The 21,436-nt window shown below is 31.1% G+C and overlaps 1 long non-coding RNA gene across 1 annotated transcript in view; it reads right to left on the reverse strand.

Annotated features, from left to right (window-relative positions):
* Positions 1–13,141, reverse strand: part of LOC143085310 (uncharacterized) — a 57,185-nt gene extending 44,044 nt beyond the window's left edge. Inside the window, exon 1 of the long non-coding RNA XR_012981297.1 lies at positions 12,503–13,141. This is a non-coding gene — a long non-coding RNA (uncharacterized LOC143085310). The remainder of the gene's footprint in view (positions 1–12,502) is intronic.
* Positions 13,142–21,436: the final 8,295 nt, after the last annotated feature.

Genomic DNA, 21,436 nt, shown 5'->3' on the forward strand with positions numbered 1-21,436 from the left:
AATAAAGTACAGTTAATACATAAAATACATACGCATATCTTTATTCGACATTTTTCAAGTTGTCTACGTCTGTAAGGTGCACTCGTTGTGACAGTTTCTGATACGTACGCGGATACGTGTAAAATGGGCGCACGAGGACAGTTTCTAACTTATGTCAAACACTACCATAAATCAAGGATCTTTTCTTACGAAAAAAAATTGGAGTATATTATATCGCTAGTAAAAAATATTATTTTATTAAAAACTCGGATTTTTATAACTTCTTCAATATAAATCAACTCAAACAATCAGACAGTTAACATTCAGAGCCTCATATGTCATATTTAAGAATGATGGGTGTACTCGATTCAGAAAAAAAAGTATCAAAACGCTCAATGTAATGCCCCATTTGTTTCAACAACTGCGAATAAAAATATATTTTGATCAGAGAGATTAAGAACATGAAAGCTATGTGTATGTTTTATAGACTACTTTATAATGTGTATTTACATTTTCCTTATTGTTTTAGGATCAACGTAGAATGGTGTTTGTTATATTTTGGTTCCTTCTTCGTTCTTCTTCTAGAAATGATGACGGTATGGACTCCGTTATGCAAATTCTTGAAATCTTCCGAAACTTTTCAGCGCCTATTGATGTAGATTTGAATGAATTGTTTTCGATGATAACCGCTCCACCTGAACGTTCCATGACAAATTCTAGAAATATATTATTTTGGGATGATCCCCCATCTCCACACCGCCAGGGGAGAAATGTGTTTGGATCATTAATTCTGCGACGTCGCCAATTTTATAATTCGACAGGAGAAACACCAGAAACATTTTTAGATATTTATCACTCATTTTATCAAAATATTATTCCTAATTCCCGACGTAGACCCTCCCGGATTGATCGCCGAAATCAGTTGTTGATGACATTTATGTGGCTGAAATCATACCCATTGATGAACCAACTTTCTCTGATCTTTGACTTAAGCATTTCCCAAACATCACGCATTGTTCACGCAACCTGGCAATTACTTGCGGCCCATTTATGCCATACTATTACTTGGCCAAGCAACGAGGAATGGTTGGGTATGCGGGGCAGATGAAGACATATTCCCGAGGTCGTAGGTTGTATAAATGGAACCTCGCACGAAATATATCGCCCGAACAACGAAATACAACAGATGTATTACAGTGGTCATCGTCGCTTTCATTGTATACATACGCAACTTGTTATTGACAATGAATTGCGAATACGACATGTAGAGTCAGGATTTTTAGGACATACCAACGATGCTCAATCGTTTGCTCTGATGTCGGAGATTTCCGAAAATGGACAGCTCCCTATTCCGCTACACTGTTTTTTACTTGGCGACTGCATATATCCATCGAGACATCCCCTGATTACACCATTTACTTCAGCTCAAATCAATCGACGTCCATTTGCCCGTAGACGCAGTTTAAGACATTTTAACCGTGTAGTGAGAAAGTATCGTGTATATGTAGAGCATGTTATTCGGTTACTCAAACTTTTTAAAGTTGTTGGAACTTTGTACAGACATCATAGGGATACTCTAAGTAGGGTTGTTTGTTTGTGTGCAGCTCTTGCGGCCAGAAGAACCAATTTGTTTATTTAATTTCATATTGGGTTTATTAGTATTATATGTATGTGACTTTTTATATATGAATGATTCTTCTTATTTTTGTATTTTATGCATTATAAAATATCTTCATCGGGACCAACTTGATTTAATTTATCCTTTTCTCATATACGTGTTATACGATACGTCGATACGGATACGCCAGCAAATACTTGATTAATGCAAATACTCTAATACTAGTACGAGAGTATAGCATGTAAACATTCCTTCTTAATGATATGGTTGTTTTGGAAATCTTTTCTTACAACTCATGTCGGCGCTAACATGTCCTTTAGTAGTTATTTTTTTTTCCAAAAGTCCAATTTCACGTTTCCGCATTTTCGTGCATTACTTTTCCGAAATAAGTAGCGGCGTTTTTACGTTTCCGCAAATTGGTATTACTTTTCCAGAAAAAGAAATTACTATTCCGGAAGTGGTACATATACATTCACCGTTTACTAGTTTTGTATTTTGGTCAAGAAAGAAGTCCATCTTTTCCTTTTCATATTTCTGAACGTTTTTTTTTTAAAGTTAGAGTTATCATCTTTATGCAAAATTGAATGATTTCGTATACTAGTAGTATTACGTTTTCTGTGTCTCTTAGATTTTTTAAGAATACATTTTCGCATGCTTAAACATGATAAAGAAAGCACGTCAACTGTTGGACTCGTGAAAATATTTTTCAACTTTTTAAAGCTTCATCTGTGTGATCGAAATTGTCGAAAGATTCTTATGACAATTTTAATAAAAAGTGATGCAAGTACAAGGGACCAGACGATATGATATAATTGGCACTCGGGAATGAATTATAGAAGTAAACTATTTCAAAATAAATAATTCAATATTTTATATTAATAACATCTTTAAGAATTACAAAATTTAATGTTTTATCGACACATGCCACGTTCAATATTGATTGCAATCTGTGTAATCGATTGAAATTCATGATCATTCAACCATGGACCGCTAATCACGCACGTGTGTACAAACAGTTTGACTATGAATATGTTTTTTTTCGGCGACTGTTTTTTCGTCATGTGTTTGGTATTTCAATTGGTTTATAATACAAATTATGGATATCAATAGGTCAATCGGGAAAAAAAATATTCCATTTATCATAAAAAGCTTCACAAGTTCCAAGAAATGGTTTGACACGAAATAAAGTATGTATCTGCTTTTAAGCTATTCTATAAAATATATATATTATAACGTTACTTAAAACTGCGAAAAAAAACTGAACCATTTGTCGATAAAAAACGGACATACGAAATTGTAAAAAATATATATTATCTTTAAATTTTTTTAGTATATTTATTCTAGTTTATAAATCAAAGGTTGATCACCAGCAGTATGTGTGCCTTACTAGTTTATAATGTCGTGGACTGTGATGTATGCTGCCACCTTCGAGACGTATTTGCTAACGGTTCATTAAAAAAGAGGGTCAGGATGGGGTCGATGTATAGTGAATAATGGGTTAAAAGTGCCGAATAAAGGAAAATAAATAATGACTACAGAAACATAGAGAAAAAGATAAGGAATAGAGAATGACGAAGTGCTTATATATATAAAGAACACAGAAAAAGACTGAACAATTATAGAATTAAGGACCCCCGTACAGGTCCTCATACAATTGACACATCTTATTTTCACACCTAGCAGTTTCTTGGTATATACACATAGTGGTCAGCGTACATCTGCAATGTTCAATTAGGTGTGAAATTTTAATCTGGTAATTGAGATTAAATATAAAAGATGAATATAATGATTATTTCATTATAGTGTCGCACATTGGTCTTACAGTTAAAACAAAGATCGATAGCCAGTCTTCATAAAATTACGAGACACTAAATTTACAATAAAATTAATTAAAATATATACAATTATGAATTAGTTACAACAAGGATTTGTATAGTTACACACACATCTTTATCAATGAAATCCAGGATTTGTTTAGTAAATCTTTGATGAAATTAAAATAATATCCACATTTGATATAAGCAGAGACATATAATACATATGTATTATATGTCCCTGATATAAGTAACAAAATAAACGAATAAAATCTTTATTAAAATGCTAATATTCTGATGATGGATATTATAATAAAATTGTCAATTGAAATTATCTTTTCAAAAGAAAATAAAGGTATATAAACTTGGGATTGTATTTGAAACACATCACAGTAACCTTTATGTAAGAAACAAATATGCACAAAGAAAGACAAAAATAATACTGAAGATATGTTGTTTGTAAATCATAATTTCATAAAAACTTTTTTCTTCTAATAAAAAACTATTTATTGTACGAGCTAAAAACTTTTGTTTGTATTTACAGTTCATAAGCAATACATCTTTTCTCTGTGTTCATTCTGTCAAAGTTAATATGTTCACGTGATGTTTTAACCAGATGCTCCGCAGGGCGTAGCTTTATACGACCGCAGAGGTTGAACCCTGAACAGTTGGGGCAAGTATGGACACAACATTCAAGCTGGATTCAGCTCTAAATTTGGATTGTGATTAAATAGTTGACACAGCATAGGTTTCTGACACAGAATGAATGTGTTCTAATGAACTTAAAATTTTTGTTTTCTCTTAGAGCAATTCACTATGCTGTTGAATATTAATCCTCTCAAAAAAACGTTTGAAGAAATTTTCTTTTTTATTTATGAAATTTCAAATGAGAAAAATTGAACCCAATTTTTTTAATCACATTCCCCTTTCCCTTATTCCAAAACTAATCTCAATTAAAATTTCTAATGGAGTTTGCAACAATAACTACTCATTTAAATACATCATAAAATATTAAGATGTAAAAAAACTGCTTGTTATCACTGAATGGTAAAGATTATTTTAATTTATCAGTTGGTAGTAAAAAGTGAATATACATTGTATATTGTATATAACAAAGATTTAAGTTGATTCTGGACAAAGAAAGATAACTCCAATTAAAAAAAATCTTGCTATTGCACAATATTTTGCAATTAGATATTTCTTGCTTACTATTCTGGACAAAGAAAGATAACTCTAATTAAAAAAAAATTTGCTATTTCACAATATTGTGCAATTAGATATTTCTTGCCATTGCGCAATACTGTGCAATTGAAAAGACTTGCTATTGCACAATACTTAATATAATAATTTTGGATCCTGATTTGGACCAACTTGAAAACTGGGCCCATAATAAAAAATCTAAGTACATTTTTGGATTCAGCATATCAAAGAACCCCAAGATTTCAATTTTTGTTAAAATCAGACTAAGTTTAATTTTGGACCCTTTGGACTTTAGTGTAGACCAATTTGAAAACAGGACCAAAAATGAAGAATCTACATACACAGTTAGATTTGGTATATCAAAGAACCCCATTTATTCAATTTTTGATGAAATCAAACAAAGTTTAATTTTGGACCCCGATTTGGACCAACTTGAAAACTGGGCCAATAATCAAGAATCTAAGTACATTTTTAGATTCAGCATATCAAAGAACCTAACTGATTCATTTTTTTTTCAAAATCAAAGTAAGTTTAATTTTGGACCATTTGGACCTTAATGTAGACTAATTTGAAAACTGGACCAAAGGTTAAGAATCTACATACACAGTCATGACAGTTAGATTCGGCCTATCAAAGAACCCCAATTATTCAATTTTGATGAAATCAAACAAAGTTTAATTTTGGACCCTTTGGGCCCCTTATTCTGTTGGGACCAAAACTCCCAAAATCAATACCAACCTTCCTTTTATGGTCATAAACCTTGTGTTTAAATTTCATAGTTTTCTATTTACTTATACTAACGTTATGGAGCGAAAACCAAGAAAAATGCTTATTTGGGTCCCTTTTTGGCCCCTAATTCCTAAACTGTTGGGACCTAAACTCCCAAAATCAATACCAACCTTCCTTTTGTAGTCATTAACATTGTGTTTAAATTTCATTGATTTCTATTTACTTAAACTAAAGTTATTGTGCGAAAACCAAGAATAACGCTTATTTGGGCCCTTTTTTGGCCCCTAATTCCTAAACTGTTGAAACCAAAACTCCCAAAAATCAATCCCAACCGTTCTTTTGTGGTCATAAACCTTGTGTCAAAATTTCATAGATTTCTATTAACTTAAACTAAAGTTATAGTGCGAAAACCAAGAAAATGCTTATTTGGGCCCTTTTTGGCCCCTAATTCCTAAAATGTTGGGACCAAAACTCCCAAAATCAATACCAACCTTCCTTTTGTGGTCATAAACCTTGTGTTAAAATTTCATAGATTTCCATTCACTTTTAAAAGTTAGAGTGCGAAAACTAAAAGTATTTGGACGCAGGACGACGACGACGACGACGACGACGACGACGCCGACGCCAACGTGATAGCAATATACGACGAAAATTTTTTCAAATTTTGCGGTCGTATAAAAAGTTCATATCAGAAGTCTGTATATAAAAGACAGACCATTAAAACATGTATTTCGTTTTCCACACAGTTCGAACTACAAAATTTACAAAGTCTATCATTAAATGGTATCTGCGGTATGGAATATCGTTCCGTCTTAACGGCTAGCAAAGTTATGATTTCGTAGAAAAAATTATGAAGATGTTAAATAAAATTATTTAAACCTTTCTCACAGACTTTTTCCCAACGTGTACACTTTGATTACATTTTTGTGACTTTCGTCCTACTTATAAAAACATGTGCGACTTTTCCCTCAGCATACATGTAAATCATGGGATTCGTAGAAATACTACAAAGGACCTCCTTAGTGCACTAAGAACAAAATTGTACACTAATGACCTGATGGAAAGATACTATCACATACGGATATGGCATCTAGAAAAAGACTTTGTAAAAGATCATAAAATCAAATTTTATAATTATGTCAATTTTAATTAGAAAGTTATCTAATATTTTCTCGACACGTGCTTCAATCGGTTGATTGCCACCTATAGTGTAATCAGTAGAAATTCGTGTTCGCTCAACCCTGTCCCGTTTATAATCCGCTTGTATATACCGATTTTAACATGTATATGGTATTTCAAATTGTTCTCTTGGTTTTTTTCGTTTGTTTGTTTCTGCCGTGTTTATTCTGTCTGGTAAATTTTTTACTTCTAAGGTAATAGCGTCTTCTCAAATATTTTCAGTTTTTGGAAATGTTTATCCTTTTTATTTTTTTATTTTAAAAATACAAATAATTGTAAACACTTCACGGAAAGGTGAGGTTTAATACTTGGTTGATTAACGTCCAGTGGCCTATACTTCACTTTTTTTTCTGATGTCAGAAACCATGCCTCACCGCAAGGTTTTTAAAAGGATAGAACACAGGCAAATGCAAAAAGATTCTAATGACTATCTTTGCTGCCTAGGTCTCTATATAATGATTTATGTTTTATGGGATACTAAACTCCTGTTCTACAAAAACAAATATATTCAGTTTAAGTGAGGTTTTAGTCTGATCTAAGTTCTGATGTGATTTACTGAGAATGTTTCACTTATTTATAAGAGGCAGTACCAAACATGTTTATCTTTAACATGTGGTCAGGTTAAATACATATAGGGTTAAACACTTTCCTCGACATGTTTAGGAGAGGAACATATTTAGGGTACGAACTTGTTTACAAATGCATTACGAGTATAGATATGTGTAATTTGATGTTCAGGCCCCGGCTAAACACATTTTAAGACTGTAAATATGACTTATTTATTTCTTACAGCTACTTCAATTTCAACGTTTGTGGATAGGTGTTTCATTGACAGCCATACCACATCTCCTTTTGCTTATTTTTGTTGTATATATTTTTTTTCATTTTCCTTGTCTTTTAAAAAATATTCCATTATAAATTTTATTTGATGCCGAAAATAAGAATACGAAGAGTTATTTGTTAAATGCTATAACTAAGCGAAGTAAAACAACCATTAATAATTGTGTATAAGAGCATCATATATATTTATAAAAAAAAATCAAATACAAGCAGACATACCATTTGTGACACCAATTTCATTAATTCCAAATCTTAAAATCTTATATTTCCACAGTTGTCCAGTTCTTTAGCGTCTCTTAATAATGACAGAACGGGCTTTAGAGTCATATGATTAAGTTAACTAAATTATTTAGTTCTCCCATGCGCATTGTGAATTATATTTCTTACATCACTGCTTATTACATTATACAATAAAATGGTATTCATCTTCAATTGTTGAATAAAGATGAATTGTTAAAAAAAAAGCATTGACATCAGTTTTAAAGTTATCGTTCATAGAAGACAGTTATGATTTATATTCTCTTTTAAAAACGTAATATAGTATTTACCCCTTGGAGTTTTTCTATATTACTTCTGTAATCGAATTTGAAGCACCCCACGGACGCCACATACTCTCATATGTCTCTCAAGGTATAATGATAGTCTGTAAACTCTAGTGTTGTAAATAAGGAAATGAAATCGCAAAAGCTTTGTTTCTCACTTTGTATCTCGAAATTGGCTTCTTTAAATAAACAAAGAAGCTTACATAGCAATTTCCTTAGAAACAAAATAAAACAAAGGCAAAGTAAACACAAAAATTTTGAATTGTGGTTCCATTTTGCAGGCTTTCCCTGAATCGTTTATTCCTTCTATAGTTCCTGAGTGGAATAAACCTGATACAAAACATTGCAGTGTCAACTCTATATCTAAATTTGAGAAAGAATTGAAAACAAAAACCAATATCTTTTGGTAGGAAATTAAATATTAATTTTTAACGCAATTGCGATGCTCCGCTTTATTCTAAAACTATGAAATTTTTCCAGCTTATATTACAAATGACCTGTTTTGCAAATGTGTGTCAGATATTGTGGATCGGTACGTCTAAATAACAACACAGGACTTCCTGTACGAATAGGGACATAAAAAGTATACCCAAGGCAAGTTATAGATATAGGAAGATGTGGTGTGAGTGTGAGATATAGGAAGATGTGGTATAGATATGCATTCGGCACTTTATTTATTTCAAAAAATATTCGTGTATTGAAAAATTTGTGTAAATTAATTAGAAATATCAATATAGACGTATGTTCTCCAGGTTGATCCCCAATCTCTCATTCTTGTTGCTCGTTTTGTGCAAACTTGTCATGCGCAAAATCTGTATGTTATTATATGTAAAAATATCGTTCCTTGTACCATTAAACTTGGTTTTATAAGAAATAAAGAATCTTGATAGAAAATTTAATTTTTGATCTTATACTTTTTGTTTTGATAAAATCAATTCAATATTTGAGAAGCTATTTACAAAAAACGTTAAATACACTTTTCGTTTTGTTTCAACTTTATAATGAAACTCATCCTCAATTTCACCTAATTTTACATAAAGTATATATAATAAATAAAATGTTCTCTTTAACTATTTTGCCATCTACCAATTTCAATAGACATTTTTTTAATTGTGTTCAAAGTTCTAAATCTACAAAAGAATAACTATTTTTGTAACATTGAATACCAAAGAAAGCTTCGCAAGTTAAACTGTTTTTTTGCATAATTGTTTTTATTCCCCCTTTTCTGAAACTCCTGATAGAATAGAACATCACAAAACAGCTTACATATGCACATTTGTTTAAAAAAATATTTTTCGCCATTAAAACTCATTCTTGTCCCGTATGACATTTCCTGAACGAGTGAAAATCTGAAATAATTATTTTATTAAGCTTATATCTTTATTGCGGTAGCCTATTATTGAAAAAGGGTATAATTTTAAATTTCATGAAGTAAGATTCATACCACCAGAGACATTCAATATACTAGTAAACAAAAGAAACGACACAAGGCAATACATTAATCATATAAAATAAAATTAGATACAAAAGCTTTGCTCATTGTGGGAAGCCGTAAGGTGAACTACATGTATAGTTGTTAATTTCTATGTCATTCGTCTCTTTGGCAATCATACCACATCTTCTTTTTTTTATATAAATTTGCGTTCATCAGGACCTTGGTGGAAAGCAATAGTTTGAAGTTGTTTCATTCACAATCGAACCACATCTACTTTTTATTCTGTCCAAAAACCGGGAATGATAGCTGCAATAGGCAGCGATTAATAAACAACAGCATAAAGCATCGTAGTGGCCATCTTAGTCTAACTAATTTTCACGTTGGTAGGAATAGGGGGGGGGCTTTACTTTTTCAGCAAGGTTAAGTCGAAAGTCGAGCTGATGAAGTCAAGAGTGGACAATATTTCTGTGCTCAAGTCTACCCTTTGGGTTCGAAAAAAGGGATTAAGAGTAAATATTGATGAGACAACAACCCAACAACACAGACAATCAAGATATTGAAAGTTTTTTTTACAGTCTTTTGGTTTTATTTTTATTTTAGAGAGATCCCTATACACCTTTTCAAGCCAAACAAAAACGTTCCATGTATAAATAAAGTAAGGAGCTAATTTCATATTACCTGCCATTAAAAATATCACAAAAGGCACATACATATTTTGTGAAAAGTTTAACCATACCATTTTTATAATATCAATTCGTGGAAATCAAACCAAGTACATGAAATAAAAATCAGTACATGGAAAATACTTCTCTATTTATTAACGATTTAGTAGATATATAATGAACGTTGAATATGCCTTATATCCAGACCTGTCCAGAGACAAATTCAAGTTCCAAATGTTATACTGAATATGAACCCTGTTCTAGACTGATAGTGTCGAGAAAGATTTTTAACGTGCTAGTTCACAAGGTAACACTCCGCATTTGGACATCATTTAGCCACTCGAGCATACCAGTCTTTTTTTACAGATATATCATGTAATGGAGGAGAGGTGTAATTAAATTATTAATTCCACTTGCTTAGCGGAGGAACAGCAATTTTAAATGTTGACGTATTTGGATTGACCAGGCCGGGATTTGAACCCACGATTTCCCGCACTAAGTGCAAAAACATAACCAAGAGAAATCTGAAATACATGAAATATAGTATCATACCAAAAAAACTAAAGTGCTATAAATAATCCAATCTAAAAGAACTCTCCCTTTTATTTAAGCCATCAAAATGCATTTAACCAGTTGATATTATTAAAAACTGTACTTGAAAAACGATGGTCGATTTAAGCATAGATTTCATGCACGGAAGACTTCTGCACATTTGGTACTCTTGCACAATTAATTGAGGCAGCTCTGTTTTTTATTCAATATATCCTCATTTTGCATTACCATTCCAAGTTCCATGTCCATTCTCTCAGTCGACCTTTTATATTTGCTATGAAAAGCCTACCTATTGTGTTCTCGTTATGAACATACATGTAATATTTGCCACAGGACGTAAAACAAACAACAAATATTAAACAGACTCATTAATAATTAATATCATGAAAACCATATACGAAGGCAAGATTTGCACAATCCTATAAAGTAATATTTCCATGTATCCGTTTCGATAATTATTGAAACTATAACGACCCTTTTCAGGGTTGCGTTCAATATCGTAGCAGCTACGTAGTGCGACGTAAATTTATGACTATTGAACGAGAAGCTAGCTTAGCTGCTATTAATATCTATGTAGCAGCTAGGCTAGCCACCCGTTCAAAAGTCATAAATCTACATAGCCCTATATAGCCGATAAGATATTGAACACAACCCAAGGTCGTGTTCAATATCGTAGCGGTTACGTAGATGGGTCGAGTTCAATATCGTAGCAGCTACGAAGTGCTACGTAGATTTTGACTATTGAATGTGTAGCTATAGACTAGTTGTTACATAAATATTGATAGCAGCTACGTAGCCGGTAGCGGCTACGTAGCTGCTACGATATTGAACCCAACCCTGGGACGCGTTCAATATCGTAGCAGCTACGTAGTGCTACGTAGATATTGACTATTGAACGTGTAGCTATAGACTAGTTATTACTTAGATTTTGATAGCAGCTACATAGTCGCTACGTAGCTGCTACGATATTGAACTGATCTCTGGTATCAATATCTATGTAGCAGCTAGGCTAAATACAAAGGTTGAGTTCAATATCGTAGTAGCTACGTAGTGATCAATATATATGTAGCAACAATTGTTAACGTCTGTAAGATACCAACAAAACTGACGAATCCATCTTAGATGACAAAACGTATCAAAATTTAATCCTATGGGAGAAAAAATAATCCTATAGGACAAAGTTAATCCTAAGGGAAAACAAAATATCTTACAGGACAAAATTTATCCTAAGGGAGAAACAAAAATCCGTTAGGAGAAAAAAATATCCCATGGGAGAAAAAACATCCCACAGGACAAAATAAATCCCTTAGGAGAAAAAAATATCCTAAGGGACATTAGTTTCTGTCAAAAAGTCTTTCATGATAATCCTATAGGATAAAAAAAAATCCTATCGGATTTAACACTTTTTTTGAAAATCCTACAGGATTTTAAATCCCATAGGATATTAATTTAATCCCATAGGAGATAAATTTTCCTATAGGATAAATAAATTCGATAGGATTTATATATCCCATAGGATATTTAAAATATCCTACGGGATTATGACTTTATCCTATAGGATTTCTCAAAATCCTGTAGGATTTTTAAAAATCCTATGGGAGAAAAAAATATCCTACAGGATTTTGTCACTGTTTTCGCTCCAGTTGCCGAACCGGGCGAGCCATATCAAATTTATTTTTGTATTGTGTTATTTATCCCCAGAGGTACATTATTGCCAAATTTGATGATTCATTTCTACGACAAAAAAAAGTGTGGTTCCAATTTGCACTTATGAGAAGTGCAAATTAATCCAAGAACATGTTCTATGCTATTTTTAGTAACACAACACGCAGTGTCAATCAACGATAAGTCATACGCTAGATTCGTTAGTCTCAGTACAACATTTTCTCAACAACACCTGAAATTCAATAAAACATACGATAATAAAATGTTTATAAAAAATAGTTACTTACCTGCAAAATATAGATATGGTCACATGAACCACTCATGGTTATATAATCCAAAACAATTGATTGAAAAACCGCACACATATTTATACAATCCAACACTTGATAAACTTTAGATTCAATTTGTTGAGCTAAAGATGCAAAGCAGTGTAGAAGTGTATAATACACAAATAACTTATATCCCGGTTGAAATTTTGTCTTATAAAATTGGCAGACTTGTAAATACAATTACATCACCATGCACACACAAAGCGGAAGAATCCTTTTGTTTCGAACTTTCACAAAGATATTCCATTACACAACTTAATCGAATACATAATGCGTTGATAAATAAAATATCGAATAGATTGTATACACAATCGAAAGCACATAGTTCACACAGGGAATGTATAAAATTTATGTATGTCTTTTTTCCGAACTTAGCCAATTATCTTTATTGGTATGTATCAACATGTATTAAAGGGCACACGATAGACCCGTGGTTTAGTAGCGTATCAATAATTATGTGGAGGTCACACCAGGGTATACCTACTGGTAAATATTATATGTTTTTATTTTATAGAAAATTGTGCTATAAATATGACTTTATTAAAATGATGTATATTTATGTCAATCTTATAGTAAATATGAGCAGTACTATGCATGCTATAGTTAATATATCAAAGCTAATAAGATCATTAATTTGTAACTTTAATAATGCTTTAGCACATACAATTAACTTATGTAGTCTCAATGTTAACGGCATCGGTTCTAGAGGGAAAAGGAATAGAGTAATAGAATGGATAAAGGCACAGAAAAGTCAAATTACATTTTTACAAGAAACACATTTTGACGAAAATATTGAAAGAGAAATTAAAAATAAAACAGAATATGAAACTTTTTGCAGTAACGGTACAACAGCTAGTAGGGGTGTAGCTATTTTAATTAAAAAGTCACTGAGCTTTGAATTTATAAATAAATTTAGTGATAGTGAAGGGAGATTTGTACTTATTAATGTGCAATTAAATAATACTATTTTCACATTTTCCAGCATATATGCACCGAACTGTAAAACTTCAAGAAATTCAAATTTTTTTTTTTTTAAAGTAAGCGATAATTTGAAAGAATACAGTCTTGGTATACATATACTAGGGGGAGATTATAATGATGCACTTAAACCAATCGATAGAAAGTCTTTCTGTACTGGTAAATTTATTCAACCTGTTAACGGATTAAAGCAATTAATAAAAACTAACAAATTAACGGATGTTTGGAGAAATTTAAACACAAATAAACAGCAATTTACATGGAGAAGAAAGGATAAATCACAAGCTAGTAGACTAGACATGATTTTTATTGGGTCAGAATTTTTACCTCTTATAGAATGGTGTAAAATTAAACCGGCTGTTATACAGTCTACTGATCAACAAAGTGTATTTTTAAAATTTAAGCCAGGGTTATCAGAAAGGGGAAATGGGTATTGGAAAATAAATAACTCAGTATTACAAAATAAAGATTATCAAGAATGTATAAAATGTTTAATTGATAAATATACATTTAAAAAAGACTCAATAGATTGTAGGCTTTTATGGGATGGATTTAAAATCGAGGTAAGGGAAGTAACTACAACTTACTGTAGAAATAAAGCGAAGTTAACAAGAGAGCGAAGGCGTAGTTTAGAACAAGATCTGGAACAAAAGATGGAACTTATAGATGAGAGAACTCAGAAATAATGATGAAAATCAAAATTTGGAAAAAGAAATTAAAGATATAGAAAAAGAATTAAGTAACATTTATGACGAAAAGGCAAGAGGGGCACAAATTAGATCTAGAGAAAAATGGGTTGAGTTTGGGGAAAAGAACAATTCATACTTCCTCGGTCTAGAAAAGAAGAGGCAAGTGAAAAAATCAATAAGCAAACTAAAAGGAGAGGATGGGGAATTAATTACTAATCAAGAAAATTTACTCCATAAAAGAAAAAATTTCTATGAAAACTTGTATAATGTAAAATCTGCAAATAAAAATTTAACTGAAAAATATATCAATGACACAAAATTAGAAAATCAAGTAGACGAAAAGGATAAACTGATATGCGATGGAAGAGTTACAGTAGAGGAATGCACGCAAGGCATTTATAAAATGAAACTAAATAAATCACCAGGGCTTGATGGTCTAACGGTTGAATTTTATAGACAATTTTGGGATAAACTTAAATTTTTAGTTGTGGATGTTCTAAATACTGGCTACGATAAACAAAGTTTATCATACTCACAACGTACCAGTATATTAACTTTAATATTTAAAAAAGGAGATCCTTTACTTTTAGAAAACTACCGTCCAATTTCACTTCTAAATGTAGATTTTAAACTTTTGTCATATGTTCTAGCTCAAAGATTAAAAAAGGTACTGCCAAAAATTATAAATGAAGACCAAACCGGTTATGTTAAAAACAGATTTATTGGGTTTAATTTGAGACAAATTCAAGATGTAATAGACTACGCAGACACATATAATATTAAGGGGCATTAGTTTTTGTAGATTTTACAAAAGCGTTCGATTCATTGGAATGGGATTTTATGTTTGGAACATTGAAACATTTTGGTTTTAACGATTCATTTATTAACTAGGTTAAAGCAATGTACACAGATATACCAACTTGTGTTATGAACAATGTATGGGTATCAGAAACTTTCAAAAATTCACGTGGAATAAGACAAGGCTGTCCTTTATCGGCTCTTTTATTTGTTTTGGCTGTTGAAATTATGGCCCAGAGATTAAGAAATAATAAAAATGTAAAAGGAATTAATATTAAATTAGATGGGAAAAGTCATAGTATCAAGATTTCACAATTAGCAGACGACACAACACTATTTTGCAAGGATAAAAACGATGTGGTAGCTGCAATGAACGAAATAGAAATTTTTGGTTCCTTTTCAGGTTTACTACTAAATAGAAATAAAACAGAGGGATTATGGATTGGAAAATTGAAATCTTGTAAAGATAAAATTGTCGGGATTAAGTGGGGAGATAAACCTATTAAAGCTTTAGGGGTGTTTTTCGGACATGACAAAGAAGAATGCAAAAAGTTAAACTGGAATGGTAAAATAGAAAAGATGAATAAATTATTTATGATATGGAAAAAACGAAATCTTTCTATTTTAGGAAAAATCCTAATTATTAAGACTTTAATATTGCCTTTGTTTACTTTCTTGGGAAGCGTATGTCTAACCCCAGAAAATTATATAAAAGAAATAGAAAACAGTAGCTATAAATATATTTTGGATGGGAAACCAGACAAGATTAAAAGAAACATGATGATTGGTCCATATGAGAAGGGGGGTCTTAAAATGGTAGACTTTAAAAGTTATTTTGTGGCTTTAAAAGCATCATGGGTAAATAGATTGGTAAATGGTAAACTTGAGACTTGGAAGCTTATACCATTTAAATACTTAAATGTCTCAAACAATATTTTGTCAATATTTAATATGAATTTTAGTGATATCAAATCTTTAAGATATCTTAAAGATATTCCTGTGTTTTATAAAGAAGTAATAAAGTCTTGGAATTTGACTGGCGGGGGGCAAACAAAACAACCAAACACATTTTTTGATATTAGAAAGCAAGTAATATGGGGAAATAAATCTATAAAATTTGATAATAAACCAATCATATTTGAGAACTGGATTAAGAGTGATTTAATTTACATAAATGATATCTTAGATGATAAAATAAATAAATGAATTTTATTCTCATCAACTAATGACATAGTTATAGAGACAATAAGTATATACAACAATATAATATACAGTGCATGTATGAGGAAAATGATATACATTAACCAGGAGGAGAGACTTTCACATTAACAGCTTTAATATATCGACATAATTTTTCTAAAACAGTAATATTATTTGAGGAAAACAGATTACATAATTTCAAGGTGTTTGGATTTTTCCAACAAAATTTCGGTAAATATTTTTGTCTTTCATTAACGAAAGATTTACAAGACAAAATATAATGATACTCGTCACCAATTTCAGCCGAGCCACAGATACGACACAATCTATGATTTCTCGACAGATTGTGCCATCTCCCTGTCTCAACTGGTAGACGATGGCTACCACATCTAAATTTACAAAACATATACATACAATTCAATGGTAAAATAGATAGATATTCTTCAAATTTAAATTCTTTTTTAAATATTCTATAACATATACCTTTTGAGGTAGAATTCATATTTTCATACCATTCCTGTATAAATTGGTCCTTCAGTTTTTGTTCTACACATTTAGAAATCCACAGAGCAGAAAAAGTACCCTGTTGATTCCAAATATTTGACATTCCACAATTGTCTAGTGTGCTTTTTATAAAACATAACCATTTACTCTCCAAACCATAATTATTAGAATAGACGAATAATAGCTTATATAAAAGTGAAGAGACTTTACATTCTTCTCCATGTAAAAGACGACACCAAAACTTTACCATACGAACTCTTGCGTGAAATGAAATGGGATATCTTCCCAGCTCTCCGTAAATCATAAAATTTGGAGTAGATTGTTTCAAATGTAATATAAGTTTGCAAAATCGCAAATGTACTTTTTCGAGTAACTCTAAATTTTCAAACCCCCAAATTTCACATCCATACAAAAGTATCGGTAAAATAGTTTTGTCAAACATATCTAATTGACATTCAATAGACAAATTGTTCTTTCTACATTTTTGTAACAATCCATACATTGCTTTTGTAGCTTTTCCATATAAATATTTTCTTGTCTTCAAAAAAGAGCCACTTTTTGAAAAAATAATTCCAAGATATTTATATTCATTTACTATCTCGATTTCATAATCTTCAATATAAAATTTTAAATTCTTTGACAGTCGACCTTTTGAGAATACCATAACTTTTGTTTTCTGCACATTTACTTTCAGTTTCCATCGTTTACAATAATCACAAAATTCATTAAGCATCAATTGTAAGTCTTCATTTGATTCTGACATCAAAATTGTATCGTCAGCATACAGTAAAATAAACATTTTGAAATAAACCATCAGTTCATTTTCTATATCTTTACTAATAGTTTCTAAACCTTTAACATTTGTAGTTTCTAGAAAGTCTTGCAAGTCATTTAGATATAAAGAAAACAATATAGGAGAGAGATTCTCCCCTTGTCTAACTCCTATATCACAAGCAAAGAAGTCAGACTTTTCATTATTATGTACTATACAGGATTTCGTATCTTGATACATATTTTGTACAATTCTAAAAAATTTACCATTTATGTGGTTCTGTAGAAGTTTGAAAAATAAAGAGTTTCTATGTACAAAATCAAAGGCTTTTTCAAAATCTACAAACGTACAGTAAAGTTTCTTTCTTTTTAAAAACAGTAATTGAAACAATACATACAGAGAAAAAATATGGTCGTTAGTAGAATATCCGGATCTGAATCCAGCTTGATTCTCATGTAAAATCTTATAATGATCGAAAAATGTACTTAATCTATCATTCAAAATAGATGTGAATATCTTCCCAATGCAAGATAACAGTGTTATGGGTCTATAATTTTTTGGTTCCATTTTACTCCCTTTATTCTTAAAAATAGGTAAAACATTACCAAAAAGCCAGGACTCTGGTACAATACCTGTATCAAAAATCAAATTGAATAAATAAACATAAATGTCAATCATAGAATCCAAGAAGATGAAATGTATTCATTAATAATTAAATCATCACCTGGAGACTTGTTATTTTTCGCTTTTTTTACTGCTTTTCTTATTTCATCTGCAGTTATTTCCTTGTTAATCATCTCATTTACTTCGTCTGAATTTATCTCGTTTGTAATAACAAAATCGTTTGAATGATCTTTGTTTGTATTTAAATCTTTAAAAAAGTCAACCAAAGTTTGCAAAGGAATTTTAGAAGTATCTCTTTGCCTATTACCATGAAAAAGTTTCCAAAATTCTTTGGGATTTTTTGTTCTCATGTTTTTCATTTTGTTTCGAAAATCTGTATTAAATCTCGCAATAGCATTATCCATAGTTTTCTTATAGGAAAGTTCACTCACCCTTAATCTTTCTTTAAATATATTTGAACCATATTTTTTACACAGTCTTTTTGATTTTCTGAATTCTTTTTTTGCTTTCAAACATTTCAGATCAAACCATTGCTTTTTTGAATGTCTGTGTGCTTTGTTACTTGTGAGACCGAAAGTAGTTTCTGCCGATTTCAATAAAATATTACAAAGATCAAAAACTACTTCATCTACTTCCGGTTTTTGTGCGTGTTCTTTTGCATTTTGTAAAGATTGTATCTTAAAAAATAATTTCTCAATCATTTCTCCATCTAAGTTATCTCTAAAATCCAAAGTTTTTTCACCTTTCCATTTACCAATTTTCGGTGTAAAATTATTTGTCTCCAAATCTGAATGCTTCTTATTTTTACAGCTCAAAGTAAGTGAGAGAGGTGAGTGAACATCTGAAAAAAGTCTACAAAACTCTTGTACTTCAAAGTCGAGTAAATTCTCGAAAACATTACATGTACATATTATATAATCAACTACACTTTTATTTTTACAAGTCATTCTACCAATACTATCTTTCCCAAATCTACCATTTAGGATAAACATATTATTATTTTTACAAAATTCAATAAGTTTTCTACCATACTTATTTACAATAGTGTCTGGATTTTTTCTACACCTTGATATGTTCATATCATCAAGAATACATATATCTGAAAATACATTTATATCTGATATATCATTAAATTGAGTATCATCAGTTTCTTCTATTTCATGGAAATCTTTTAGTGTTGCAGTTCGACTATTGAAATCGCCAAGTAAACACATGTAATCATTATTCTTACTAAAATTTTGAAACTCAAATTCAATTTCCGAAAAGGCTTCATCTGACGCATAATTTGTATTTTCTGGGGGTATATAAGTTATACCAAATATAACATTTTCTTGGAAATCAAAAATTTCTTTTTTAACAGAAAACCAGAAAACAAAAGGGCATTCTGATTCTATTACAGTAATGTAATGTTCTAAATATTTTTTGTAACCTATAGCAATACCACCAGATTTGTAGTTTGAAATTTTCTTTCTATTTTTATACTTGAAAATAAAGTTTTCACAATCAATAATGTCTATATCATCAAGCTTTGTTTCTTGAAAACAAACAATATCAAATTTATTTATTAAACATTGGAATTCGGGATAAAATAATCGATGCTTGACACCGCATACATTTAAAGATAATATTTTAATATCTGAGTTCTTGTTCACAGTATGGCCAGTTGATCCGTGAAAGTCATCCGAATCGTTAGAATTGTCACTGTTCACTGAGTTTGTTTGCCCTCCATGGTTCACCTATCTTCCGTTACTTGCGATTTCATCCGAAGTGATATCATCTCGTCTGTTTCGTCGTCTAGTTTTTGGACGTGCTCCTTGTGATTGAAATTCCCGTCGTGTAGTATTTTCGGCTATATCTGATGGTAGAGGCTTAATTTCTTTTCCATCGATAAAAAGTCTGTCTCGTTTGATAAGAGCTTTTTTGTTTTGTTTTCGAGCTTCCTTATAATAAGGCCACAATAATTTTCTTCTTTCGTTGATTTCTTTAGGGAATTGTTCTGAAACACCAAAGGTCGTCCCCTTAAGATTAGTTGCAGACTTCCGTACTATTTCTCTGTCCTTAAAGCTCTTGAATCTGCATACAATTGGTTTAGTTTTAAATGTTGTTCCGTCTCGATTTTTTCTCTCATTCAGCTGTCCGAATCGGTGAGCTCTGTGGAAATCAATCTCTGTTTCCATTTTCATGTCTTCTTTCATGAATAATTTCAAAATTCCTTCCGTTGTATCACTTTCTTCATTTTCTGTCGTCATAGGAATTCCTGTGAAGACTAGGTTTTCACGCATCGAACGAATCTGAAGATCTAGGTGTTTTTCTTGTAGTTCATCAAGATTATTCTGTACCTTTTGCATGTTTTCGGCCACTTTATTGTTTTCAGATCTAATAGCAGTAACTTCAGATTTCATTTCGGATAGATCACTTCTGTTTCCTTCAAACTGAGAGTTTATAAAGTCCAAACTTTTTTCTATATCTCCTACTCTATCTGTAATTTTTCCTACATTGCTTGAAAATGTTTGCATACTTCTTTCAAATTTGTCAATTTTTTCACCAAAAGAGTCAAGCATAGATAATTTTGTCAACATTTCTTCCACCTTTCTGTCAAGATTGTCAATTTTGATGTTTGTGTCGTGTCCCATATTCATTGTTGAATGCATAACTGGTTGAATATTTGGAATAGGTTGGGGTCCATAAGGATAGTAGCCCGTTGGTGAAGTAAAGTTTGGAGTTGACATTTGTTGTGTTGTATACTGTGGTATGTTGGATCTTCCAGGTAGGATAGGGGAATCAATATTTGGTATGTACGTTGACATATTTACAGTCTGTAATTTATCGACAGTTTTATTTTTTAAACTTTTTTTCGGTTTGTTTACATTCTCATGTTTTGAATCGTGAGTACTACTTTGTTGTTTCTTACTTGGTTTCTCCGAGCTATCGTTTTCAGGTTTTGAGTTCCTTCTTTTCTGACCTTTCTTGCCATCCTTTTTACGATTCATGTAGTTGATACACTATTTGGGTAATAAATTCCACATAAAGTAACTTTCACAATAATTGTTAACTTCTAGTTATTGTCTTTTTTTCGGGATAGAAAATTGGTCGACATATTTTCTCCACACATGCGCAAGGTAGACTTGTCATTATCAGAAATCTACATTCTAAACAAATTAAAGTTAAAAATAAACTGGATCGCCGAATTTCAAAAATTAAAAAAATCTATACCAGCAGAATGGATTCAAATTGTTCAAAAAGAGAGTTCTGTCAAAACTACAATTAATATTCAGAGAAATAAAATCGTATGGAAAAATAATTTTATTGAGACTACATTATTAACAA

The sequence above is a fragment of the Mytilus galloprovincialis genome, chromosome 1 (assembly GCF_965363235.1).
Source record: "Mytilus galloprovincialis chromosome 1, xbMytGall1.hap1.1, whole genome shotgun sequence".
In the NCBI taxonomy this organism is placed as follows: Eukaryota; Metazoa; Mollusca; class Bivalvia; order Mytilida; family Mytilidae; genus Mytilus; species Mytilus galloprovincialis.